The 17,911-nt window shown below is 35.8% G+C and overlaps 1 long non-coding RNA gene across 1 annotated transcript; it reads left to right on the top strand.

The window, feature by feature from the left end:
- The first annotated feature begins 17,270 nt into the window (after positions 1-17,270).
- On the top strand, positions 17,271-17,890 carry LOC107657485 (uncharacterized). The gene is made up of 3 exons (XR_001630691.1): positions 17,271-17,287; positions 17,606-17,678; positions 17,878-17,890. It is a non-coding gene; the product is annotated as an uncharacterized LOC107657485 (long non-coding RNA).
- The last annotated feature ends 21 nt before the right edge of the window (positions 17,891-17,911 follow it).

Here is a 17,911-nt window from a genome sequence, read left to right as displayed (position 1 = left end):
ATTTTTATTTGTGTCCCATTACAGAAATAGCCTATTACAAAATGCACTGAATTAAGCCACGTTCACACCAAGAATGATAAATATGTGACCCAGGACCACAAAAACAGTCATAAGGGTCAGTTTTTTTTTAATTGAGATTTATGCATCACCTGAAAGCGGAATAAATAAGCTTTCCATTGATGTATGGTTTGTTAGGATAGGACAATATTTGGCCGAGACACAACTATTTGAAAATCTGGAATCTGAGGGTGCAAAAAAAAAAAAATAATAATAAAAATAAAAAGGTTGAGAAAATCGCCTTTAAATCCAAATTAAGTCCTTATAGCAATGAATATAATCAACAACAAAAAAAATAATAGTCAATTTGCTTACTTTCTGCTTTGGTCGTGCTATAAACCAGGACTTCTGTTCCCTCACAATACCGCTGACAGTATAAAAGTTACAGTACGGTTGACGGTAAGCTTTTTGTTAAGTGGAAATGGAGTGACTGACAGCTTTTATTGTACTGGCAGCGGTGCTGCAGGTTTCCTTGTGTGATTTCAATGAGTTACTGCGGTGGCAATTGAGGCAATTGTTATGTAGGATGGCATAGGAAAAGAAAGGCAAATGAATAAAATATAAATGGATTATAAGTTCCTCGCTACCTGAGAATAGTCAACTGCCTTTTTCTTCCAAACGGTATGTCAGTATAAAAGATCATGTAATCGTCTGCATGCCTTTTCCTTTTTTTGTGTGGAGAATGTGATGATTAGCGGGATGTCCAAGTTGTTCTTTTCCATACAACACAAGAAGCCAGAATAAGGGATATCAAACTATAAAAATACAGTAAAAGGAAGAATGTGTGAAACAAACACTTTTCAAATCTAAAGGAAGCCTTATACAGTATATTCGGCTCTAAGAGACTCTATTCAGATGTGTTTTCTGAGGGTGTTCATTGATGTGTCCATAGAGAGGCACAAGCAAGGCCGTAGCTAGTGGGGTAAAAGGTGGGAATGTTTCTAGGGACCCAAAGGTGTACATCTATTTCATAAAAAAAAAGAATAATAATCTACAAATGCAAGTAGCCTTAAAGGGATCATGACATGGATTTTTTTTTTTATTATTTTAATATGCTCCTTCAGGTTTACTTATAATATTAATAAAGTTTTTTGCAAAAAAAAGAAAATGTGGGAAAATTATAATTTTTAACCCTCATTCTGACCCTCTGTCTAAAACAATGTGTTTTAAGGGGCGTGTCCTTTAAGGCTTGCCAGAAATCGTCCACTGTTATGATTGGCTAACGTCATTGCATAGAAAACGGTATCTACACCCCCTCACTATTGCATTTGAGTGTTTTTACAACATGATCAAAATAAAACGTTAATTTCCAGACAAAGCATTATGAAATCATTTACTTGCGTTGTGTGATGCAGCTGCAGTCAGATCTAGTACCGCTTCATCTTTCAACAAATGTTTCTTTGTGAACTCTCCATAACACCGTGCCTCTTTTACAAAACAAAACGCTCAGATCTTCTGACACGATCCGGGATGCTATTAAATATAACCTATCCACTTGTTCCTTACGCTGGGATCCTTCTGATATCTGTACAAAGACGCGAACGAGCTGTTTAAACGAAATACGTCAAAACGAACGTCCTTTCACTCCATTTGTCCTATTGACGACAGACTCAAACATGTGGACTGAGTCAGAAAGTGAACATGCATCTGTATACTGTATCCAGACAAGATAGCGGCAGTGATTGTCATTTCTATTTGCTTTTATCGCGACGCGACATTCACGTTCAGCGTGATAAGCGACTGAACGCCAGTGGGTGGGGCCTATGGTGAGGAGATGACTATTCATTGCTCTGGAGGCGGTGTTTATGCAAATGTTTGTGCCCAAGCCCAGGTTACGTCACTTTGCTCCTCAGATCCAAGCAAGCCGTTTTTGGAGCTTGATTAAATACATGCTTTGTTTATAATGATGAGGACATTTTAAGCTATGAAACTTGCAGAATGTTTTAATGGTACAAAGACCTCTTAAATGCCAAAAGAACAGGGCGAATTTGATTTCTCATGTCATGACTTTAATATTTCGATATGTACACTGTAAAAAAAATTCCGTAAAATTTACGGTCAAAAACCGGCAGCTGTGGTTGCCGGAATTTTACCGTAAAAAAATATGGTAGCAACGTTTTAGGTTTTACGGTTTTAACTGAAATTTACAGTTAAATACCGTAATTTCATTAACTGATATAATGTTAATATACCAACCTATTGAAGTACTGAAATCTGTTTTGTACCTTTGTAATACACTGATAACCACCAAATGCAGGTGGTGATGAGAAAGTCAAATGATGAAACCCTAATATACAAAACTGATAAGAAAAAACGAAGAAGAAACATAGTAATTTCAACAAAAAACAATCAAATTTGAAATGTAACGCAGGGAATTCTGGGAATGTCAATTTACGGTTATTCACTGTAAATTATACGGTCTTTTTCACTTCCAAAAATGGTATACTACCGTAAAATTAATGTCAAATACATGTAATGTCCAATACAGTTTTTCACCGTATATAGTAGGGGAATTTACCGTTAACCATTTAACAGGTTTTTACTGTAGCATTTTTACAGTATTTTACATTAAATTCACGGTCATCTTTTACAGTGCAGTCCTCTCCATACTCTCCAAAAACCTTATTTTCTAAGAAACCTATAAAAATAAATTAAAATATCTCAGATTTGAACTTGAGTAGTCTGCAAATAAGCACCAACATGCAACACATTGAAGCAAGAACAAATTAAAATGTATTCACTGAAAATGCTTCTTTGAATGAGGTACACCTACACCATTTTTTAAAATCAGTATCTCCCTTTTTGTGTTACATGGACAAAATGGTGTTAACAATAAGATCCTTTACTTTTCCCAGCATAAATGAATATTAAATGGAAATAAGACATGGGACAAAAAGAGACTAAATAGTGCTAGAAGTGAATTAAGACTTTACAATTAACTGCAGAAATGTGAAAAATGTGCATTCTCAAAGTCAGGGTCAGGATAGTAATCGGAACAAAAATATATTCAATACGTTTCGTTTTTGGAAAATGAAAGTTCTTTGTGGCATGGCGAACCATAAATTCCAAACAAAAAGTCTGCTGATACTAAACAATCATATCACAAAGCATCATCTACATCTTTACAGACAGCTAAACACACACAAACAGAGACGCTATATGTACCAGGGTACCCTCAAGGTCTTCTTTGCAGTATGGTATAAACAAAAGGCATCAGTCCCACAGGGAAAGACAAAGCAGTCACTCACAACTGATCTGAATACGCTATTTTGGTAATGATATAGTAAACTGTAACAGAAACAGTTTTGTTGCGTTTATTGTATGTACGGAACAATGCAGTAAATCGATTTGTTGTAGCACGTTCCCATAGAGACCGAACTGAGTCTGACCCGTTGATTGGTTGCGTCTTTTTTTTTTAAGGAGCGTCATTGACTGCATGACCTTTGGTGAGACATTTCTGAACATTTAACATTTAAGCCTCCAAGAAATTACTATTGAAACCCCCCGCTCAACTTGCACACAAGGCCAGCCTTTCTTAACTCTCTTGCTGCCTAATTCATTCCTTAGCCTCGTCTCATGCATACAGCTCAAAGCATTTAGGGATAATCTGATGTTCAAATACCAGTGTAGTGGGGGAGGGGCTTCACGGACAGTGTTTCTTTGGAGATTGGGAGCGCAGTATGGGTGTTAAAGGGGCCAATGCAAAAAGATTAGGCATTGATGTAATGTAAGCCGTGTACGTTTTCAGTAAACCTTGATAGATTTGTTTAGGCTACTTAGTGTTTCCTGAACTGAATTCAGTTACTGAATCTCCAGCGCCATGCGAACACAAATTATATTTCACCTGATATGAGCTTGCAGTCTGAATTCAATAAGATATGACATACAAAGATGGAGTACCACAAAATAATATAAGGAGGACAATAGGTTTCATTCATGAAAAAAAAGCAGAATTATTTTTATGTAAAAATACATAATTTTCGGACTCATTAAAGTCTTTGAATTTTCCAAAATGTGGTATGCAAATTGCATGTGTAAAACGTCCAAACGTTTAGTTATCTTTCAGGCAAACTGATGACACTGCATTTTTATAACACTATACAGTAAAAATTCAGCTTTTCTACTTCAAATGACATAATTCATAATTTTTTTTTATCTTGACTTAAAAAAAAAATTATTTGTGAAATTTACTAGCAATTTCTAAGTGAAAATGATTTCAAATTCTACACATTTTTTTCAGTGTGTGTACTATAATATGAAAGGAGTTAATTTACCCATATACAGTGGTGTGAAAAAGTGCTGGCCCCCTTCCTGATTTCTTATGTTTACTTGTGTTATCGTTGACTAATATTTAAATTTGTTTGATGATCTGAAACATTAAAGTGTGACAAACATGCAAAAAAATAAGAAATCAGGAAGGGGGCCAACACTTTTTCACACCACTGTATAGGTAATATTTAAGGTATAGAGGTTAAAATAGCAAGTATCGTTTTTAATTTTGTGCACAGATCCCACAACATTCCTGTTCGCAAGTAACATGTTAAGTGTGTAGTTAATTCAATCAAATTCATTTAATAGGGGCTATTTCTGTAGTATATATTATTCACCACAAAACTAGCTTGGTAGCACCTCAGTTATCATGGCAATGATATTGCAGAGGTTTTCTTATTAAATCAGAATGACACATTTCCCCTGATCACAGACAAAACCTCAGTTTCCAAACTTGAAAAAATACATTTTCGGCAATTAATGTAAGTACCTGCAGAACTAATATATTCCAAGAAAAAGTGTGGGTTACAGTAATTAGCTGAACAGCAGGAGACTTATTAACTTAAATTCAATAAAAGAAACAGACTTTGGTCTCTGCGCTGCTAATTCCTACAATAAAACCTCCTTGGATTTTCTTGATGAAATAATTGTACCTGCTTTTGTATTCATTACAAAAGTTACACAGAACAAACAAATAATTAACTACAAATCAAACTAAACATTCATGAATATTGCTAAGTTTTTTTTTAATGCAATTGGGTAGCAATTCTGGATATGTTTGTAGAAATTATTATTTGAAACCATCATAACCTCAGAATGAAGTGTTTTTTTCAAAAGGACTGCTTGAAAAGTACTTGTCAAAGCAACGCAAATGTACATGCCGATGAATACAGTAATGACAGATCCTGCGAGTAAAAGCTACACCCGAAAGTGGGTTCTCAAAAATAATTGGGTCATTTGCAAATTCCTGCTCTTCACATCCGAACATCAACGCTACTGATTGACACAAAATCCACACAATTTCAGCTAAATCCTAATTATCTGGGAACTGTCACTTGGTATTGGCTTGATGTCGAGCACGGCACAGATATCTGAAAATTAATATAGGTAACTAGAGCTTTTCATTCAAATAGAAAACATCAATTAGTTTTTAAGTGATTTGTCAATGTGCACAACAATAAAATGTTATTGTTTTAATTATGTAAAAGTAATCCACTCTAATTTTCTCTGTTTCTGCAAAACAAAATGTCTGTCATACAAAAAAAATCAAACAAGAATATTTTCTACAGCCGAGGGCTATGCCCTTTTCCCCACTCCCCTACAAAATCTCCTGGCTAAGAATGTCTTCCTATAGATTAGAGAATAGGTAGCTCTGTAAGAGCCAACAGATGGGGAGCCTAATTTAGTAAACCATTAGCTGGCAAAAAAGCAATAGCTCCCTTCCTCCACTTCACTCAAATCCTCACACACCGAGGCCTGCGGATTCTCATGCTGTTTGTGAACTTACACGTAGAATATTTGGGCACTTTTATGCATTTTCTGAGCTGAATATCTGCAAAATTCTGCTGAATGGATTTAAATAGAAAACTGGCCGTTGAAAATATGATAAAAGCATGTCAGAAACAGCAACATGAGGATTGAGGAATGTGTGAAATTCTGAAGGCATGCATCAATTTTCAGTGAAAAACAAATTTCATTTATTTTCAATAAGAGTCGGTGATTTGAGTATACATCAATGACGTGACATATATATATATATATTTTATTTATTTATTTTTTTTTTTTGCTAACTTTACCTGTATTATTAGGTCTCTAGAAAACTACCTGCCTGTCCCTCTTATCTGACACTCTCACTCTTTCAGCGGTCATGGTAACCCTTGTGCTGGAAAAAGCGAGATTCCCCAAGCCCTACCTATACCCTACCCTCTGGCAACAGCAAATACACTCCCACGAGAGCTTCTCCAGTGCATGAGAATGGAGCCTAATGAGCTTATGAGTTGAATCAGGTGTGTTACATTAGGGAGATATCCAAAATATGCAGTACTAGATAGCCACTATGAACAGTGCTGGAAACATATTACACACACATGTGTGTTTGTGTGACACAATTTGTCCTATTTATTTGTAATAATACACTCTTAAAAATAAAAGTTCTTTATTGTCATCAATAGTTCCATTAAGAATCTTTAACATCTGTGGAACCTTTCCATTCAACAGAAGGTTCTATTTTAGTGGAAAAAGGTTCTTTATATTATTAAAATGTTTCTCACTGTTAGAAAAAAAAAGTATATTCCAAATTTTCTTTGGGGAACCAAAAATGGTTCTTCTATGGCTTTGAGTGTATAAAAGTGTATGTATTAAACCAAAGGTTGTAATAATTTTCCTTCTGCTTTCCCATTGCTTTCTTTTACCAAAAAACTTATACTTTTGATTTTTAATTAAATACTTAAATTCAAAATATACACCATTAACAATACTCATTCCAGGAATATACATCCAGCTTTTTTTGTACAATACAAGAAACAACATCATAATCATGACCCATCGTCTCATGCAGCAGCATGATCACAAATAAAAGCATCTTTAAGGGAACTGACATTTGGTGGCAAAAAGACTCTTAATGTATTTGAACCCTTTGCCTTCTTTTGGAGAGTGACCTCTGAAAATAATGTTCCTTGTTTTTTTTCTTTAACTGCAGGCTTTTTGTCTACAATGTATACATATTTTTATGTATCACAAATGCAGAAAGGCACAATGGTTTTAAGCTGTAGTAAGTAAATATTGCAAATATTGTGGCAGAATGTTTTTATTATAGCTTCAAAGAGCAGGTGCACTGGAAGTGGTCTACTGAGATGTTATTTAGGACAATTTTATTTTACATTACATGATTTATTGCTACTTTAAAAATTACACAAAAAAGAAACTCTGACAACACTGCCGAAATTAATCATGGTTTATGTCCTTTTAATAAACTGTACTTCTGTCTATTATCTATTACATTGAACATTGAATATTTAAACACTAAGTTTCTGTTGAAAATTTTGTTTGGCATTTTGAGCAAGCTTGTGGAATCTGTGGACAATGATACTGTGATGCGAGTACTTGCGTTCTCAGCAATGCACCACGGCATGAATATATTATTATGCAAATTACTATTTGTTTTAATGTTAACAGCTTATATTCATACTTTCCTTGCCAGTTTCATTTGTTCATTGTGATGATTATTTAGATATTTTACTAAATGTTTTGTTGTTGTTGTCAGTGTTGTTATGAATCGTGTTAAATGTTGAAGTCCATGCACAAGTCCATACAGTAGCAATAAAAGATAAGTTCAATCTCGTTAGTGATGCATGACTCAAAAAAAGCTTAATTTCTGGATCTGTGGAATATTATAGGACTGGTCTAGTTTAGTTCCATTTCGTGGCCCCATGCTTCACAATTTTTTAAAACTAGTGCACAATGTGTAGAACTTTGTAAACGGTGTCCAAATTTTGCTGAATCTGCTGAGCTTTCTGTGGAGATCTGTGGGCCTAGTGATAGTAGCCAGCCAAGTTTATATATTAGAAAGGCATGATGAAAAGGTGAAATTTGAAAAGGTGGAGATAATAGGTGGAGCAGTACGATGAATGGAATTGGAGAATAGAGATGGACCAAGTACTGAACCCTGTGGGATTCCAGTATTGAAAGTAGAGTTGGGCTGTAAACAATATAATATCGAGAACCCATCAAATTTATGTTGATAACTATGATAAGCTGTGGACATTTTTACTCATTATGAATTAATGTAACAGCTGATCAAACAACATAAATTAAGGCAACAGCAGCTTGTCAGTGCATGTCACTAATAAGTCTGCATGTTCTAAGCATCTCTGTGTGAATGAGTGCCATAGTTTGTTCTGCAACACAAACTCAAACACACATGACACTTACAGTTTTTTCAGTGCCTGCGTCTCAATATATGTTGACATGAACTTTAATCTCCAGAGCTGCTCTGAGAGTCACTTCACCATCTTTACAGCATTTAGGCCTACTTTGAGAAAAAACTACCATCAAATACACACTAAAACTGAAAATGAAACTAAAAGATCTTCACAATAAACTGTCAAAAGGTTCAGTTTAACTTGAAGAAATTATAACAGAAGTATATTACTATTATATACTATAATGTATTTCTTCAAATTAATAATAATAATAATAATAATAATACTTTTTCATTAATTTATACAGTTTGCAGCATCTTGACAAAAATAAAAATGCAAGGATTTGTTACAAATTAATTGTTATATTTTCATTTGATTGAATTTTGGTTAAATTTGTTTTAATAAGTTATATTAATTTATTTCATTAGACATCATGTTTATGATAAATTTGTACTGAATCATAAAACACTGAATTCAGAAAAAAATTTAATGGGAATACATTATCTACATTTTCTTCCTCATTAACGGATAATGAATATTGTATAATATGAAGAAAAAAAATATCGTGATAATATTTTTGGCCAAATTGCCCAGCCCAAATTGAAAGTTTGCCTATAATATTTTATCAAAGTGAAAAATAAGGAATAAGTGAAGGAACGGATATGCAAGAAATCAACAGCTGGTGGTTAACAACGTTTACTGCAGCAGAGAGACACAGTGTGTCCATGGGCCATTGTGTTTGATCAGTGTGCATGGTTTGGTCTAGTAGTAGTTAAATCTCTGAGCTGGTAAAAGAAAGGTTTGCAGGTTCAAACTCCTCTAGGATGATCCAGTAGCATTGCACCATTGAGCAAGTCACTTAACCTGCAGGTTGCTCCAGGGGGACGGCTCCTGTATTAACTGTTTTATTCAGTGTCACTATTGAGTAAAGCATCCGTTAAATGACTAATTAGGTAAATCATTTGTTAATTAATTCATGTCCAGTGCAAGATGCTTTTGCTGACGTAAGTACTTCACTCATAGCAAGTGCTGGTAACTAAACCTGATAGGGATCAGCTTAATATATTAGACAGTATTATTTTAAACAGTGGTCTAATATATAAATATTGACATTAGGCTACTGTTGAACATTTTCAATTAAAAAAAATAAAAGACAAAAAAATAAAACAGCTTGATAATACTGGAAAAACAGCAACAACTACATTTATGTAGAACTTCAAAACAATTAACTATTATACACCAACTTTTCAATTAGACAATTTAAAGACGTTATTTTTATTTCCAAAAGGGGCTGTGGCTGTTGTAATGTGAAACTAATTTTCTTTAATTAAATGAATCTTTTACTTTGAAAATGAAGGATGAAACATTTTTAAACCTTTAAGACATTTGTAAAATGGAATGATAGATTAAGACAAAAGCAAATACAATAGAAAGTAATTTAAAGTAATAATATTGAAAGTATGTTTTGTTTCTTAATGGTGTGGATAATTATACTTCTGCAAGTGAGCACATAATGGCAGTGAATCACATACAGTAGCTTATTTAAGAATTCGCTTGATGCTCATATGCTTTTCTGAGGCTGGTGCTCTTTTACATCTTCCTATCATCACAAAACTTGCTCCGGGTTGTGTTTAAAATGGACTTTAACCCACTCGCCTGCTCTGTTGACGCATGGATGTTGTAGTCGCCATAATTTGCATCACCTTACGATGCTGCAGCATGCGAAGTGGTTTCCCAAGCATAGGGTCTGTTGCCATGGCAAAATATTGAAATATTCAGAACTGTTCAGCCGTTACCTGACATTCAGATAGTTATGAAAGATATTCTTTGTTCAGGGACTGAACATGTGTATTGCCTGTTTTGTCTTTATTATTATTTAGTCATTTATTGATATTATTTTAATAGATTAAAACCATGGTGTGTTTTCTTGTTTGATACATTTTGCACATTCTTTTTCCCTTTTGTGTTGAGTTCAAGATCTTTAGTATCTGCTCTGATCAGAACATGAGTGGAGAGCAGAGCTGCATGATTTTGCCTTGAGCAAGGAGTGTTTTTATCTTTTTATTTTTAAGACTCTCACTCCAAACTCACTTCAAAAACACTCCATCACAATAACATTCAAATACCCGAAGTGTCTGCATTAATTCACCATTTGTTAAAATTTGTAAATGCACTATTAGTAGTTGTGCAAATAGCAAGAGCAGGAACGGCTAAGGATTTCCTATTTTAAAAAGATGAAAAAGAAGTTCATTTCACATTTGCACCAGAGGAACATTTTCATAGTTCCTATAACTGTTGGTGGAAGTACGCGCTTTTTGGCGTGTTCGCACCACAGGAATGATTTTAGTTCTATCATGACAACTCTCTGAGGGATTGGCATGGTAATGTACATGACAATGTTAATGTATTTGGTAGATCTGCTACGCTGATGCTGCTGCTGCTGCGGCAGAGCAAGTACTGAGACTTATTACTGCCAATACATCCACAACATGCTGCTGTGAGCATGTAAGAAATACTGCTGCTGCACATATAACATACATGAATAACCCACATATAGCATACATGAATCACCCCGTAGCAGATCTATACAGGTGGAGCTGGGGAAGTTGGAGGGTTTCTGAAGTGCGCTGCCAACTGCTACAGCAAACAAAAGCCAGGTATTTGAATATTGAGCAGCGAGCTCATTGGCTACCGATACAGGAGAGAACCAATCAGCAGCCACGTGACAATGATGTCACCAGGTCAGACTGAGTTAGACCTATCAGACTGCGCCATCTAGAGTTTCATGCCAGAACTCTGTATTTATAGGAACACTTTTTGGTGGGACTAAATTAGCTCCTTCAGAATAGGGTCTAACCCAGCACAACAGGAACTACCAGTGACATAAGTGTATGACTGGCTGAATGCATGACATGTTAAAACACTGGTTCCCACCGTTCCCAAACGCACAGTTTACATACTCCATGAACTAACTCCACAAACATGGAAAACAGCGACAGATGGACCACCGCTGAAGTCCAGGCGCTTCTTCTTCCTCCATCCTCCAGTTGTTGAATGCCGTGCTTAAATGATAGCGATGTGAATGCAACTTGGAAAATGTACCTTGGGGACAGATTTAGTTTTCATGGACCTCCCTGGTGGCTAGTTTCTATATCTGAGTTCCTATAACTACTCAGTGCAAAAGTCCCTGTAATATCAAACGAGGCACTATACATCACTATATTGTTTCAGATGTATAGTCTATTCAGAATTTCAGACAATTATACAATCATAATACATTCCTATTGTTTCTATATGTTGCTCCAAATATGGCTGCTGTGCTCGATGGGAGGGTTTAGACCTGTTTGCACCAAGACGAATGCCTGGTGTGAAAATCATGGTTATGTTCACACTGCAAGCAAATGTGGCCCAAATCCAATTTTTTTGCTCAAATGTGACTTGGATCTGTTTTTGTTGTGACAGTGTGAACAGCACAAACCGCATGGAATGGGATCTTTTCAATTCCGATTCGTGCCACTTCCATATGTGTAACTAAATCCGATACAGGTCAGATGTTTTGCAATGCGACCGCAGTCTGAACAGTCATGTCAGAATTCATGCGACTTTTACATCACTCTACATCGACATTCGTCACGATTCAGCGCTCATGGGAGGCACTTCAAAGATTTTACATACCCAAAGTTATCAAGACAGTAGCAAAAGGTAATCAGTGGAAGTGTGATGTGTCAGAACTCATAAGTATTACAGTGACAACTCTATATACAAGCAAAACATAAGGGCTCATATCATAGAAGTTTTAAAACTCTCTTTTGTCACATCCTTGTCTTTATTTTTCATATTGCCTGCGCATAATTTTGTTGGCTTTTGCAGCAGCTCACACTATAAATAAATGCATAATCGGTTTATGTCCTCTGTGTTTACTTCCGCATGAAGTCCACAGTTTTCCCGCGAATAGGGCTACTTTTTCACTGTTGCCTTGGTTTGGTTTTCAACTCCGTGCGTGGAAGTGTCCAAACTAACGCAATATTTATCCCCGGAACGTGATTGGACTAGTTTTGAGAAGCAATTGGGCAGATTTTGTTCTGAAAACCTGGCAACCCTGTTCGTATCACACTTGTTTTTGTTATATTCTCTTTTCAATTGCGCGGTGAATACCTGGCCAACCAATAAGAGTCACGCTTTTTGGTCATGTGCCAGTTTCAGGTTTTCACTCCCACAACTTTGCAGTGCACTCTCAGAAAAAAGGTACAAAAGCTGTCACTGGGCCGGTAACTTTTCAAAAAGTACTAATATGTATCATTTAAGCACTAATATGTACCTTAAGGTGCTTAAATATGTACCCTTTAGGGTGTACCATGTGTACCTTTTTTCTGGAAGTGTGTGTACATGGCCAGTAAGAGGTTTGCAACAGAGAATGGACACACTGAACATATTTGCAAACTCGTGTTCAAGTTTAATTGATGAGTAAATGTTAGTGGATGTCAGAAGAAAAGAGAGTTTGCCTAGGGCACTAGTTCATCATGTGGGCATCGAGCAACTCCGCACAGTAGAGGAGCGCGAAAGGTTTGGGCTGAAAGCACAGGAGACAAACAAGGTCAAGAGGACGGAAGAATGATATGAATACCTTTAAAACATCTCTCTTCTTAACCACTGCATTAATGACTGAGAGGGTAACGGGTTGTCTCACGCAGTAACTACCAGCCGAGGTCAGCGCATTGCCTTGGGTGCGCACCCGTGCTGCAGAAGTGGTTGTGAGATGTGAGAAGAAAAAAAAAGTTCATCGAAGGTTTGGCAACAAGGACAGTCAGACGAGAACTTCCGAGAGAAAAAGCTGAAATGTCAGAGCGACAGCACTCTAAATAGACTGAGAATGAGGTAAAGACAGAAGATAATGACTGCTCTCTGTCTACAGTTTCTTGTCATTTTGCTCCCAGCAAGAGTCAGAAAATGTAGCAATGTTGTTGTTGTTTTTTCCTCTCATTTTCTCACTCTGCAACAGTCTACTCTTTAGAGATGCATGACTCATATACCAATGCTTTTTATCCGTTTTAAAAGAGATCACAGGTTTGTGCCTCAGCAAACAATTTAAACACTTCTTGGTGGTGTAAAGCACCCACTTCTGGACACGCTTGAAATTGAATATTATAGGTGTACCATAGTGATTCAGGACAAGTCAAAAACACGGTTTGGAAAATGTATTCATGGTGTACTCGCTTATTATATACATTTTGTTAATTTTGAACACAAAAAAGTTACGGACTGCAGCTTTAAGAATATAATATTGCTCTGTTTACAAAATGAGAATATAAAAAAACATTGTACTTTAAAATATTTGGAAGTGTTTTTTCCTTTTACTCAAATATAATACATACTGTACTAAAATACAGAACTAATTGTTTTCGCTAACTTCAAAACAAGAATAAGATGTAGCTTGCAAATTATATTTTAATGCAACGTTATGATGAAAATCTCTTTATAAAGTCAGCTTGAATTAATGATAACACAAAAAGAATAATTAAACATTCTGTTTTAGAACACCTGAGTACTGTAACCCTTTGATTCCGTTGGCCTTCCTGCTTCTACAGCCAACCATTGGAGGAGAATTTGACTCGAAGCTGCTCTAAATCTGCCTTTGATAAAGGTTGCAGCGGGGACCGGCACACACCGCCGTGATATCCAAACCACTCCATTGCTTGTTTCAAAGCGGGAACACCATACTGCTGCGTTACCTATAAAAAAGTGGGGGAGGGACACTGCAATTTAATGAATAGAGTCGAAATCAATCATAGATTCTCTTTTACACAAGGTCAAAGGCATCATTTAGAGTATTCACCCTGATCAAACCTTTTAGGATCAGCCAGTTATGTTTATCTTTTTTTCAAAAGCTTATTTACAACATATTGTAAATCTTTCTCATGGCCTTTGAAGCAAAGCTCATGTTCGGCAGCTCTTGGGGGAAGGGTTGCTTCCAATGTTTATCATGCCTATATAGCAGCAAATGTATCTGTGGTATAAATGTGTGGCGTTGCCATGGTGATGTGATGCTCACTGCTGTGTTGGGTTCGATGAGGCGATATTGGAGCTCTCTGGCCTCGTCCCAGCGTCCTGAAACACACAGCTGCGCTAGATCACACACCTGCTGACCCAGGACATTTGCGAGGGCGCACACGCCTCCCACGGCCCCTATAACAAACAGAGTATAATCGGCTCTTAAAGGAATAGTTCACCCAAAAATTTGGCTGAAAATGTATTCACCCTCAGGCCATCCAAGATGTAGAGTTTGTTTCTTCATCAGATTTGGAGAAATGTAGCATTGCATCACTTGCTCACCAATGGATGCTCTGCAGTGAATGGGTGCCGTCAGAATGAGAGTCCAAACAGCTGATAAAAACATCACAATAATCCACAAATAATCCACACCACTCCAGTCCATCACTTAACATCTTGAGAAGTGAAACGCTGCATGTTTGTAAGAAACAAATCCATTATATTAAGACGTTTTTAACTTTAACCCTTTGCTGCACAAGCTATGAAAACCCCTTCTAATGCACAACATGGGTCTAAAATGACCCGTATGTTATTTCATACTTCGCTCGGCATTTTTTTGTTTTATCTTTTGAAATTGGTTTATTTCAGCATTTAATATTCTCTGATCTATAAATATCTTTTTACATTGACCACAAATTAATATTTTATTTTTTTCCCCTAGGTTTTGTGTTACTACATCAAGTTTACACACATGGGTCAAAAATGACCCATCTATGTAAGCATAAAACAAAACAAAAGAATAAAGACATTGTTAAAATAATTATTTTAGCAGTTATTTAGTTATTATGATAACATTGAAATTGAACTGTCTGTAGTGCAACTGTAGTGAATAGATGCAAATAAAACTAACAAAATAAAATCACACAGGTACAGCGCTATCTCAAATTGCCATCTCAGTGCTTACATGCCTCACAAATGACAACTACAGGTTTGTGCTCCTTGCACACAGGCCTGACACAGAACACCTGCTGATGACTTCTAGTAACCATTGATTAGCTAGTTCAGGTGTGTTTGATTAGGGTTGGAGCTGAACTCTGCTGGTGGCTCTTCAGGACCGAGGTTGGCCACCCCAACAAGCTAGTTAATAATATTGGACATGTTTCTCTGTCTCACTAGTAATAGATTTCAAGGTCAAGATAATCTTAGTCTAACATTCAAATATTATATAGTTATCTTCCACAATATATTAAATATTTTTTGTGGTACTAAATTATAAAATAAGACTAAATGCATAAATTATACAAAAGCAGCCATGTAGAGTTGTGAAATGTGGGGCAGGTGAAAATTTTTCTGCAGTAAATATGTTCCTACTTGCAAGAATATCAGCAAATATCAAAGGTTTCTATATGGGTCATTTTTGACCCATGTGTGTAAAATTGTTGAAGAAATACAAAAAAAAAAAGTATAAAGTGAAGAAAGAAAAAATAAACAATGATTTGTGGAAATCAAAAACAAGATATTTAATGAATACCTGGAATAATAAATGATACAATGCATTTCTTTCAAAGATTCAGCAAAGAATCACTCAGGCATGATTGAAATAACATAGAAAATGAATACCCATGTGTGTAAAACTGATGTAGAAATACAAAAACTGTGTTTGTTTATAAAGTAAGGAAAGAAAAAAATAAACAAAATGATTTGTGGAAGTCAAAAACAACCTATTTAAAGACTATCTGGAATAATAAATGATAGAAAAAGATTTATTTCAGAGATTCAGCAAAGAAACACTCATCCATAACTGAAATAACATAGGAAATGAAAAGTGACGTGACATGTGGCCAAGTATGGTGATCCATACTCGGAATTAGTGCTCTGCATTTATCCCATCCAAAGTGCACACACACAGCAGTGAACACACACATAGCAGTGAACACACACGCAGTGGGCAGCCATTTATGCTGCGGCGCCCGGGGAGCAGTTGGGGGTTCAGTGCCTTGCTCAAGGGCACCTCAGTCATGGTATTGAAGGTGGGAGAGAGCGCTGTACATTCACTCCCCCCACCTACAATCCCTGCCGGTACGAGACTCGAACCCGCAACCTTTGAGTTACGAGTCCAACTCGACTTCCCTACATATACGGGTATTTAGACCCATGTTGTGCATTAGAAGAGTAGTGACACAAAAATGAGTTTTATTCAAAAAAGAAAGAAAAATAAGGATTTGTGATGATCAAAAACAAGTTAATTTACGGAATTCCTGGAATTCTGAATGATGAAATTAATTTCTTGCAAAGATATAGAAAAAATAAACTCAGTCGGGTCACTTTAGACCAGGGGTGCCCAAACTCGGTCCTGGAGGGCCAATGTCCTGCAGAGTTTAGCTCCAACCCCAATTAAACACACCTGAACCATCTAATCAAGCTCTTATAGGCATACTAGAAACCAGCAGGTGTGTTCAGGCAAGTTGGAGCTAAACTCTGCAGGACACCGGCCATCCAGGACCGAGTTTGGGCACCCCTGCTTTAGACCCATGATGTGCATCAAAGGGTTAAACTGTCCATAATCAATGATATTGTTTCCTCCAGTGAAAAAGTCCATCTCCTGTTGTCTCACACCAAAATCCACCCACATTTTTGTTTAGAGCTGTTTTGGACTGTTTTCACTTGCAAACAGTGTTTGATTTGTGCATATTTCTCTCCTGATTCAGACTAGACCATGTTTTCAATGAAGAAGGTGCTATTTCAGTTGGAAGCAATGGTTTGAAGCCAAAAGCTGCATGTTTGTAAGAAACAAATCCATCATTAAGACTTTTTGTCAAAATTCAAATCCATAATCCATAATTGCGATAGCGTTTTAGTGCTATTTTACAAAATAAAAAAAGTTAAGATTATGAGATTAAAGTCGGAATATTTTGAGAAAAAAAGTTAAAATGACAGGAATACAGCCATAGCAATACAAGAATAAAGTCTGAATATTTTGAGAAAAAAAGTTAAAATTACAGGAATAAAGTCCTAGCAATACAAGAATAAAGCCAAAATATTTTGAGAAAAAAGTTAAAATTATGGGAATAAAGTCCTAGCAATACAAGAATAAAGTCGGAATATTTTTAGAAAAAAAGTTAAAATTACGGGAATAAAGTCCTAGCAATACAAGAATAAAGTCGGAATATTTTTAGAAAAAAAGTTAAAATTACGGGAATAAAGTCCTAGCAATACAAGAATAAAGTCGGAATATTTTTAGAAAAAAAGTTACAATTACAGGAATAAAGTCCTAGCAATACAAGAATAAAGTTGGAATATTTTGAGAAAAAAAGTTAAAATTACGGGAATAAAGTCATAGCAATACAGGAATAAAGGCGAAATATTTTGAGAAAAAAAGTTAAAATTACGGGAATAAAGTCCTAGCAATAAAAGAATAAAGTCGGAATATTTTGAAAAAAAAAAGTTACAATTACAGGAATAAAGTCCTAGCAATACAAGAATAAAGTCGGAATATTTTTAGAAAAAAAGTTACAATTACAGGAATAAAGTCCTAGCAATACAAGCATAAAGTTGGAATATTTTGAGAAAAAAAGTTAAAATTACGGGAATAAAGTCCTAGCAATACAACAATAAAGTCGGAATATTTTGAAAAAAAAAAAAGTAAAAATTACGGGAATAAAGTCCTAGCAATACAA

Source organism: Sinocyclocheilus anshuiensis, unplaced genomic scaffold, assembly GCF_001515605.1.
Source record: "Sinocyclocheilus anshuiensis isolate Anshui unplaced genomic scaffold, SAMN03320099.WGS_v1.1 scaffold259, whole genome shotgun sequence".
Lineage (NCBI taxonomy): Eukaryota > Metazoa > Chordata > Actinopteri > Cypriniformes > Cyprinidae > Sinocyclocheilus > Sinocyclocheilus anshuiensis.
Note: the sequence above shows the minus strand (reverse complement) of the source record. Positions and strands in the feature narration are given on the sequence as shown.